Here is an 11,139-nt window from a genome sequence, read left to right as displayed (position 1 = left end):
CATGTTGATTTTACTCATCTGAATCCTTTTTTCTCTCTGCTTTATCTTCTTGATTTAACAGGATATTTTGTTGTTATACTTGCTTTGCATACTTAACAATAATATACTTTTGCTTTACTTCTTTTAATTGGGTGAAATCAGTGGCGATGATGATAAAACTTTGGCTTGTTTCTCAAAACATTCGCAGTTGCCGCCTAAGAGCTTTCGCCCTGCCAGGCTTGAGAGCTAATGCTGCTAATTCCTTCCTTGGATGTCTGAGCCATGTTGATATTACCCATTTGAATCTTTTTTTCTCTCTGCTTTATCTTCTTGATTTAACAGGATATTTTGTTGTTATACTTGCTTTGCATACTTAACAATAATATGTTTTTGCTGTACTTCTTTTAATTGGGTGAAATCAGTGGCGATGACTCCTTCCTTGGATGTCTGAGCCATGTTAATTTACCTTATTTAATGTTCTTTTTTGGTGTCTGACTTAATGATGTTGGTTTTAATCTGATATATTTGTACCAGGCCTGTTTGGAATGTAGGATTCTGAAACGTAGAAACTTATGATAAAACTAAATCTTGTTTCTCAAAACGTTCGCAGCTGCTCCCTAAGTCATGGGTGTTAACATGGTTTGTGTTGCATCCTTTAGTATCTTCACTGAAGAGAAACATTAATTCGGTTGGTTTTTCGCTGGGATGGTGAAGATTGATATTTGGTCTCCGTTGTAATTGGCATTTTTTTGCCTTGCCGACCATACTGCTATATCACCACCCATATTCTGAGTCCTCCAGATGCATGTTTTCCTTTCTTGGTTTTGATTCATATCTATTTTGTTTGATGTTTTTCTGATGATTATAGAAATAGAATTGTCTCATTTCATATCTGTGTTTAAGACCAATGATCTATATTTTATGCTGTTTTTAAATTGTTCTTACCTATGATGAGTTGCGAACTGTATTGCCTACATTGTTTGAACAATCTGTGAGAACGTATGCAACGTCTGAGGATGAACAAGAAAAAGAAAAAAAATGTTCCAAATGGATTATGATTGCTATTTGGACGGTCTTTTGCTCTTAGCTGATGGCAATTACAACAACTACTTTTATACTACTCAATTAGTTTCTCCAAAATTATTGATTCAATGGATATATGGGCCCCACAAATTTGCCATTGTAGTGGTATTCTTGCTTAACCTTCTCCCAGTTCATGTGATGCCATGTCTCTTTGACTTTGAACCAATGGCTGATCTGCATACCAAACTTTCTGAATTTGATTCTGGGATGCATGTATTTCTTCCACTTCTGGTCTAAATCTTGTAAGATCCGTAATTTTCCTTTTGTGTTTGTTTTACAATGGCGTTTTACCAAGTGTGGAACATTCAAACATGTGTGTAAGAAAAATGATCACAATTTTTTGATTATCTTTGCTACTCCCTCCGTTTGTTTTTATAAGACGTTCAGACAACTTGCTTTGTGCTGTTTTTGAACAGTGTCTGAAAGTCTAAAACGTCTTATAAAAACAAACAGAGGTAGTATTATTTTGGGTTTTACTGTTCATCTGGGAGGAGAAACATCGTGCCACTCAAGTATACTTTTTCATGAAATGTTTTCTGCCGGACAACCGTACGTTGTTGTATCGACACAGATATTTCTCTTTCGAACGACACAATTATGAGTACCTTTTCTTCTCAAAAGGAGCCGGTTTTGCATCATCCACTTCTCCATTTGATTGGCCCAACCACACTGTTTTCTCTTTATAATCATCTTCCTCCTGCATGCTGGAACCAACCGACGAAGAGCTGAATTCTAAGAAGTTGTGCTACAATTCTGATGGAGGCACCGGCGCACCGTGAGAGTCGGCAAGCTGTCAGTCCAGATTGAGCTGCTATTGTCCAATCTGCATGCTGTGATCCAGATTGAGCTGCTTGGCTTTGGTTTGCTGGGATCTCACCGCTGAAAGTTCTTATCAATGACTAAGCTGAGAGCATGTGGATAGATTTGCTGAGGATCATGCCCCTAAGATTATTTCAGCGGAGTTTCTGCAACATATTCAGTGGGCGTTGGATAGACTTATGTGTGCGTATAGTTCGAACGGCTCTGGCCGATCGGCCAAAAGATTGGGATGGTCATAGCTCGTTTCCAAAATTCATTTTTCTACAGCGTGGAAACATTCAAAATGTACTCATTAATAGTATGTTTCATTTGTTTTTCTAAATGGATACATAAATTTTGCTAGGATATTTTTTCTACAGCCAAATTGAAAACAATTTTTCCCACATTCGTGGTTTGCATGGATTTTTGTACTATAGAAGCATCTTTGTCTATGGATGTGGATGAATATGAATTTTTAGAACAGGGAGATTTGCTAGGTGCAAAGCTGATTTCCAAAGGTGTTATCTTTGTTAGGATTAATTAATGATTGTTAATTATGAAATAATCCCTGCTTTCACTAACCGCAGGCAGTTGCATCTGCCGCGTCGGTTCCCTGCCGAATAGGCACCTCCTTAAACAGACGCTTTCCTAGTGGTGTCTCTTCCCTTTGTATAAATAGCATATCTTATCTAATAAAGGATACATAGTTTTCATTATTTCTCTCGTTCTACTCTAACATGTTATCAGCAGCGAGTCGAACGAAACGCATCGCGGGGCCGTTGAACCAACCCATGCCGCATCCTGCGCCAGCGCCGCCATAGCCCGATGTGCCGGCCTGGCCTCCCGCCGGAAATAGCTAGACGAATAAGTAGGCTTTAAAAGGACGAATAAAGTAGGCCTTCTAACTTAAAGTACTCCAGCTTAAGGAAAGACATGCAACATTGGTGATCAACATTGGTAGAGGCCGATGGCGGCGCGCCGCTCCTGACGCTGTTAACGATGGCGCACATCCCGGCCACACATCAAGTGCAAGTTCACGATGATGACACGCTTGCCTTCGTGTCCGCGCTGACCGGAACCTCTCACGCTAGTGCAACATCATTACTATTCATTACAATAGTAGTGTATTTTTGTTGATTACGATGTATTTCGGAATGTATATATCTCCATGTTAGCTACATGTTGAGATTAATACGTCTATTTACAATTGAGATTTTTAATTTCTTGCAAATAAAAATGCAAAATTCATGGTGATTTCTTCAAATTGATATATTGAGATCACAAGATAGTCATATAGATCTACTGTCTTTTGCAAATTATCAATGACTACTGTTAAAGCCTATATTTTGTCATTTTGACATTATAATTGCTTTACAAAGTGCTCTCCCACACATTTTGCTAAGTCATGACATAAGGCATTACGAGTGAGTATCTACTGATTTCATGAGATTATACTCTCTAGTGCTGCGAGATCTACTCCATTTTGAAGATTATCTTCAAGGTGTCATATTTACCAATTTGAAATTCACACTAATGGTTTCAAGATAACTTCTTGAAATACCCACTGATTTTGCGTTCATTACAACATCAACCATGATGGTCTTTAATTTACTGGTTGTAAATTAATTATTTCTAGTTTACCCGTAGAGGTAACATATGGCTATAGAGTTTGAGGCATTCGCCCTCAATGGCCACCACTGCCCTATCTGAACCATGGACATCATGATCGCTCTTGTGTCTCATGAGATAATGTGTGCAATCCTGATTTCACCTCTGGTCAGGATCACACCGCTAACAGAAAATGATGTCTTATAAATCATAAGGCATTAGATTCAGATCTCAGCATTTGGTTATTCTGTATCAGCAATTCCTGGGATACAATGAACCTCAAGGGAGAATGTTTGAATCTTACTTCAACCTTCAATCCGACATCACCGGCTGTGACGGGGCCCTATGAGCACGGAGAATGTGATGGTTGAATATGCCTCAACCGACATGTTTGGAGACTATGAATAGTCTTTCAATCTCCTGAGTGGTCAATATAATTAATGTCCATTTACGATGTTCTAAAAACAACACAAGTATTGTTGTCATCGTCATATATTATATATCACAATATATTGTATCAGCACTTTGGTACAAATACATTTGTATGTCTATCTGACAGTGATTTTCATATTGAGAATCTTCATGTCTATATATAGATTTCTATGGTAGTCAATCTAATGAAAAATGATATGTGCCTTGTGGACATATGCACCATAAACTCTATACTCAGGGAAGTCCAATGTTTTCACTCTCATTGAGAGAAATGAGATATTTTAAAATCGCTAGACGCGATGAGGTATTTGTTGGCTCAACTCGAGTCATATTTACTATCCCTGTGGGTACTCGAGTAACGCAGGGATGCTTCATTGCTTTCCAAGTTTAACTCGTACCCTACTAAGCTATAGAGATATTCGTCAAAATGGTTTCCATAGTGAAACTTATGATGACAAGAAAGAGAAATACTGTGACGCCCCCGATTCAATCGTACACTAATCATACACGCAAACGTGTACGATCAAGATCAATGACTTATGGGAAGATATCACAACACAACTTTACAAACAAAATAAGTCATACAAGCATCATATTACAAGCCAGGGGCCTCGAGGGCTCGAATACAAGAGCTCGATCATAGACGAGTCAGCGGAAGCAACAATATATGAGTACAGACATAGGTTAAACAAGTTTGCCTTAAGAAGGCTAGCACAAACTGGGATACAGATCGAAAGAGGTGCAGGCCTCCTGCCTAGGATCCTCCTAAACTACTCCTGGTCGTCGTCAGCGGGCTGCACGTAGTAGTAGGCACCTTCGAGTAGTAGTAGTCGTTGTCGACGGTGGCGTCTGGCTCCTGGGCTCCAACGTCTTGTAATGCCCCGTGACCGATGTGCCAGGTGTCGTCCAGTTATTCGCTGTTGTTGCATTGTCATTGCTTGCGTGTCATGCATTGCATATCATGTCATCATGCGCATTTCATTTGCATACATGTTCGTCTCATGCATCCGAGCATTTTTCCCGTTGTCCGTTTTGCAATCCGGCGCTCCGTCTCCTCCGGTGGTCATTTCTACCTTCTTCTCGTGTGTGGGGATTAAACATTTCCGGATTGGACCGAGATTTGCCATGCGGCCTTGGTTTACTACCGGTAGACCGCCTGTCAAGTTTCGTACCATCTGGACTTCGTTTGATGCTCCGACGGTTAACCAAGGGACCGACAAGGCCTCGTGTGTGTTGCAGCCCAACACCCTTCCAAAGTGGCCCAAAACCCACCAAAACCCTCTCCATCATCTAAAGCGTTCGATCACGATCGCGTGGCCGCAAACCGCACCTCATTTGGACTCTCCTAGCTCCCTCTACCTATAAATATGTGATCCCCTCCCCAAAAATCGCGGATGAACCCTAAATCCACTCCTCCCCGCGCCACCGGACATGTCCGCCCGGTGGCCGGACGCGTCCACCCAGCTGCCACGTCGCCCGGCCAATCGCCGGCTGCCGCGTCAGCCAGCCGCCCCTCTCCTCCAACCACGCGCCGCCACTTCAGCGACATCCTCCCTCTCTCTCCTCCGCGCCCGCCGCCGGCCCACGGGGCCCGCAGCCGGCCCGCACGGCCCGCGCGTCGCCCGCCGCCGCTCGCGCGCCCGGCCGCCTCCGAACGCCGCCTCCCCGCCTCTTCGCCAGGTCGCCGCCGCGCACTCCGGCGACCACCACCCTGCACCGCGCCGGCGCTGCGCCTCCTCGTCGGCGCCACATCGCCCGCACCGCGCCGGCCTCTTCTTCTGGTGGCTCCGGCGAGCCCAACTCCGGCCGTCCCCCGCATCAAGTCCGGCCACCGCCGCCCCTGCCTTCTCCGGCGCGGATCCGGTGAGATCCGCCGCCGCCTCGGTTCGCGCGCTGCCAAACCCTAGATCCCCTCCCCGAAATTCCCAGATCCATATGCCCTTGTTCATCGTGCTGTAACTTTTCATCCGTAACTCCGATTTGGGCATATAGCATATCAAAATGTTCGTCTCAGAGAGTACATCATTTCATTTCATTGCATCATTTTTAGTTGTGTTCATCTTGATGCCCGAAATGCTGTTAGAAGAGTGCTACTTGAGATAATTGTCAGATCTGCTACTCCATTTAGATATTTGTCATTTTTGCCATAATTAATGTGTGCATGATATGCCCATGAGCTCTACATATGTTTTGTTAAGGGTTTTGCCATCTTTCCAGAGGTGCAACCCATGTATTTTTGTGATGTGTGTGGTGACTAGCACAAGCTTGCAAAGTGAGGCACTTGTTAATGCTGATTTCAGGGACTTAGCATTTCCACCAAGTCCTTGAGCTGTTTATCTCATTTGGCCATATGTTCATGTTATTTCCTAGTGATCCGTGCCTCTTTTAAGGATGATCAGTAAGGATGTTTTGTTAATCTTGTAGTGCTCTATCCATCCATGTCTTTGTTTGCAATTATAGGGCACCCTAGCTTGAGTCAATCGAGCTCTACTTTTGCTATTTCGTGAATCTGGGCAGATTGTCTACTAGCGATTTTGCCGAGGATGTTGTAGTTGATCCGTGCATGCCATGTTATTGTTCTTGCCATGTCTAGCTTGCATAATGTGTATTCTTGATGGGTGTATGCTTAGGTTGTCATGCCTTGCTCTGTAGTGAGTGCATCGAGCTCGTTAACATGCCTACTTGATATCTGTTTCAGCATGCTCCAGTTTTCACTAAGTCTGAGAACTGATTATGTTTTTGCCATGTTCACATGCTTGCAATTGTGTTTTTTGATCCTTTTGGCTCAAGGTCACTAAGGGACTTTTGTTAAGCTCTTTGAGTAGCTCCATGCCATGCTTTACTTTGCCATGTTCAGGTCCTGTAGCATATAGTTTTCATGCTCCGAAGTGTGCTACCTGATATGAAATTCCAGACAAGTGTTAATTTCACTAAGTCTGAGATCTGTTTACCATATGCATTTTTGCCATGCTTGTTTGAACCTGTTAATGGATGAATTGGCCGTAGCTCAGTGTTCATATTTTGTTAAGCATCTTGAATGCATCCCTGCCATGTATTTTGTTGCCATGTTTGAGTGCTGTAGCATGTTTAACTTGTTGCATTTAGATGGCTACTTGCTGTATATCGCAGACCGGTGCCATATTTGAATTGCTTGCCATTTCCAAACCGTAACTCCAATTTCCGGCGTTCTTTATATCGTTTTCAAGCGATTTCATCTCATCTTTCCAGTGGCACACTTGGATTTCCAAGTTGAGGCCATGTCCATGCTTTCCTTGTCAAATCTTGCATATACATCGCATACCGCATCCCGCATATCATACCATGTTCATGTGTTGGTTGTTTACTATGTTGTGTGCTTCTTTTCTGGTGTTTGCTTCTTCGGGTTGGTTCCGGTAATGTCGCGTTTGTGAGCACCCATTTGTCTACATTCGTTTATCTTCTTCATGGACTCGTTCTTCTTCCTTGCGGGATTTCAGGCAAGATGATCATACCCTCGAAATCACTTCTATCTTTGCTTCCTAGATGCTCGCTCTTTTGCTATGCCTATGCTGCGATACCTACCACTTGCTTATCATGCCACCCATATTGTTGAACCAAGCCTCTAACCCACCCCGTCCTAGCAAACCGTTGTTTGGCTATGTTACCGCTTTGCTCAGCCCCTCTTATAGCGTTGTTAGTTGTAGGTGAAGATTGAAGTATGTTCCTTGTTGGAACATGGAGTTGTTGTTCCTTATTGGAACTTGTTTACTTGTTGGGATATCACCATATATCTTATTTAATTAATGCATCTATATACTTGGTAAAGGGTGGAAGGCTCGGCCTTATGCCTGGTGTTTTGTTCCACTCTTGCTGCCCTAGTTTCCGTCATATCGGTGTTATGTTCCCAGATTTTGCGTTCCTTACGCGGTTGGGTTCTAATGGGAACCCCTTGACAGTTCGCTTTGAATAAAACTCCTCCAGCAAGGCCCAACATTGGTTTTACCATTTTCCACCTAGCCTCTTTTTCCTCTGGGTTAGGCCAGCCCAAGGGTCATCTTTATCTTAAACCCCCGGGCCATTGCTCCTCTGAGTGTTGGTCCAACCCAGAGCACCGTGTAGGGCCATCCCTTGGCAACTTGGGTTACGTCGGCTCCTGTACGCTTAGCTTATCCGGTGTGCCCTGAGAACGAGATATGTGCAGCTCCTATCGGGATTTGTCGGCACAGCGGGTGGTCTTGCCGGACTTGTTTTACCATCGTCGAGGATGTCTTGAAGAACCGGGATACCGAGTCTGATCGGAACGTCTCGGGAGGAGGTCTATTCCTTCGTTGACCGTGAGAGCTTGTCATGGGCTAAGTTGGGACACCCCTGCAGGGATTTGAACTTTCGAAAGCCGTGCCCGCGGTTATGGGCAGATGGAAATTTGTTAATATCCGGTTGTAGATAACTTGAACGTTAACTTAATTAAAATGAATCAACAGCGTGTGTTACCGTGATGGTCTCTTTCCGGCGGAGTCCGGGAAGTGTACACGGTGTTCGAGTTATGCTTGACGTAGGTTGTTTTAGGATCACTTCTTGATCATACTTTTACCGACCGTGCTTTGCCTTCTCTTCTCGCTCTCATTTGCGTATGTTAGCCACCATATATGCTAGTCGCTTGCTGCAGCTCCATCTCATACCTTTTACCTTACCCATAAGCTTAAATAGTCTTGATCGCGAGGGTGCGAGATTGCTGAGTCCCCGTGGCTCACAGATACTTCCAAACCAGCTTGCAGGTGTCGATGAGTCTGTGCAGATGACGCAACCAAGCTCAGGAGGAGCTCAATGAAGATCTTGTCCTTTGTGTTGTTTCGTTCTAATTGATCAGTAGTGGAGCCCAGTTGGGGTCGATCGGGGACCTTGTCGCATTTGGGGTTCTTCTTTTATTTTGGTTCCGTAGTCGGACCATGATTGTATTTGGATGATGTAATGCTTTATTCATGTATTTGTGTAAAGTGGCGATTGTAAGCCAACTATGTATATCTTTTCCTTATGTATTACATGGGTTGTGTGAAGATTACCTCACTTGCGACATTGCTTTCAATGCGGTTATGCCTCTAAGTCGTGCTTCGACACGTGGGAGATATAGCCGCATCGAGGGCGTTACACGTCTGGTCGCAGCAATCGAGTATAGAAAGGGGGAAAAGAGGGAGCAAGGCAACCATGAGTACTCATCCAAAGTACTCGCAAGCAAGGAGCTACACTATATATGTATGCATTGGTATCAAATGGAATAAGGGTATCATATGTGGACTGAACTGCAGAATGCCGGAATAAGAGGGGGATAGCTAGTCCTTTCGAAGACTACGCTTCTGGTAACCTCCATCTTGCAGCAGGAGAAGAGAGTAGATGGTAAGTTCACCAAGTAGCATCGTGTAGCATAATCCTAACCGATGATCCTCCCCTCGTCGCCCTGTAAGAGAGCGATCACCGGTTGTATCTGGTACTTGGAAGGGTGTGTTTTATTAAGTATCCGGTTCTAGTTGTCATAAGGTCAAGGTACAACTCCAAGTCGTCCTGTTACCGAAGATCACGGCTATTCGAATAGATTAACTTCCCTGCAGGGGTGCACTACATAACCCAACACGGTTGATCCCATTTGGCCGGACACACTTTTCTGGGTCATGCCCGGCCTCGGAAGATCAACACGTCGCAGCCCTACCTAGGCACAACAGAGAGGTCAGCATGCCGGTCTAAATCCTATGGCGCAGGGGTCTGGGCCCATCGCCCATTGCACACCTGCACGTTGCGTACGCGGCCGGTGAGCAGACCTAGCCTCCCTTATACAAGAGTAGGAGTTCCAGTCCAACCCGACGCGCGCCGCTCAGTCGCTGACGTCACGAAGGCTTCGGCTGATACCACGACGTCGAGTGCCCATAATTGTCCCCGCGTAGATGGTTAGTGCGTGTAGGCCAGTAGCCAGACTCAGATCAAATACCAAGATCTCGTTAAGCGTGTTATTTTGAAATAACCGCGAACGCCGACCAGGGCCAGGCCCACCTCTCTCCTAGGTGGTCTCAACTTGCCCTGTCGCTTCGCCACAAAGATCCACATAGAGGGCCGTCGGGAAAGTATGTCCTTCCAGCCCCCAATTCGTGAATCAACCGCGGGTACTCCTTGAGCCAACCCGACTTTAGTCATCACATGTATCATGTATAAAATATATAGTATATACCGTGATCACCTCCCGAGTGATCACGGCCCGATAGTATAGCATGGCAGACGGACAAGAATGTATGGCCACTGATGATAAACTAGCATCCTATACTAAGCATTAGGATTGCAGGTAAAAGTAACAACAGTAGTAGCAAGGACAGGCTATGCATCAGGATAGGATTAACGGAAAGCAGTAACATGCTACACTACTCTAATGCAAGCAGTACAGAGAAGAGTAGGCGATATCTGGTGATCAAGGGGGGCTTGCCTGGAGAGAGGGGTCGTCAACACCGTAGTCGTACTGGGTAGCAGCGGCGTCGGTGTCGGTGTCTAGCGAGAGAAGAGGGGGAAGAAATAATAAATATAATGCAAACAAATGAATAACGATGCATGACAAGAGAAGTAGCGGTGCTAGGGGTGCCCTAACGAGGTATGAGGTGGTACCAATGAAGGAGGAAAACATTCGAGAAAATATCCCCGGTGTTTCGCGTTTTCGGACAGATGAACCGGAGGGGGAAAGTCGCATGTTCGCTATGCTAGAGATGCATGGCGGACGAACGGACAGCCTATTCGGATTTGTCTCGTCGGTCTGAGCAACTTTCATGTACAAAATTTTTTCATCCGAGTTACGGTTATTTTACTATGATTTTCTGAAGTTTTAATAGTAGTTTGGAATTCTTATAATTTGGAAATAAAACAAAAATTTGTTTTGTCACCTAGTGCTATTCTAGCCATAGTTTATCACTGGTGGGGTCAGGGTCAAAGTCAACAGTTAACTAGTCAACATATAAACGGTGTAGGGGCCACATGTCATTGACTTAGACTTTTTTAAAATTTGTTTTTTTAACTAACAGTGGGTCCACATGTCATCTACCATTGGACTAATTAACTAGTACTACTAACTACACAAACAAACTAAACTAGTCCCTAAACTAGTTTTTGGCCGGCCACACACACAGAACACACACTCACGCACACACACACAACACACACACGCTGCACGCACACAACACACACACAAACACGCTGCACGCACACACTCGGCCATGGCCTTTAGCAGCAACT

General features: G+C 44.5%; 3 non-coding genes across 3 annotated transcripts; all 3 read left to right on the top strand.

Moving 5' to 3' along the window:
• Positions 1–141: 141 nt before the first annotated feature.
• LOC119319689 lies at positions 142–262 on the top strand. Its single transcript, XR_005154566.1, has one exon. It is a non-coding gene; the product is annotated as a small nucleolar RNA SNORD14 (small nucleolar RNA).
• Positions 263–682: 420 nt separating this feature from the next.
• On the top strand, positions 683–775 carry LOC119319821. The gene has a single exon (XR_005154646.1). It is a non-coding gene; the product is annotated as a small nucleolar RNA Z43 (small nucleolar RNA).
• Positions 776–918: 143 nt separating this feature from the next.
• LOC119319747 lies at positions 919–999 on the top strand. The gene has a single exon (XR_005154611.1). It is a non-coding gene; the product is annotated as a small nucleolar RNA SNORD34 (small nucleolar RNA).
• The last annotated feature ends 10,140 nt before the right edge of the window (positions 1,000–11,139 follow it).

The sequence above is a fragment of the Triticum dicoccoides genome, chromosome 6A (assembly GCF_002162155.2).
Source record: "Triticum dicoccoides isolate Atlit2015 ecotype Zavitan chromosome 6A, WEW_v2.0, whole genome shotgun sequence".
Classification (NCBI taxonomy): Eukaryota; Viridiplantae; Streptophyta; class Magnoliopsida; order Poales; family Poaceae; genus Triticum; species Triticum dicoccoides.
The sequence above is the reverse complement of the archived record's forward strand: the minus strand, read 5'-3'. Positions and strand labels throughout refer to the sequence as shown.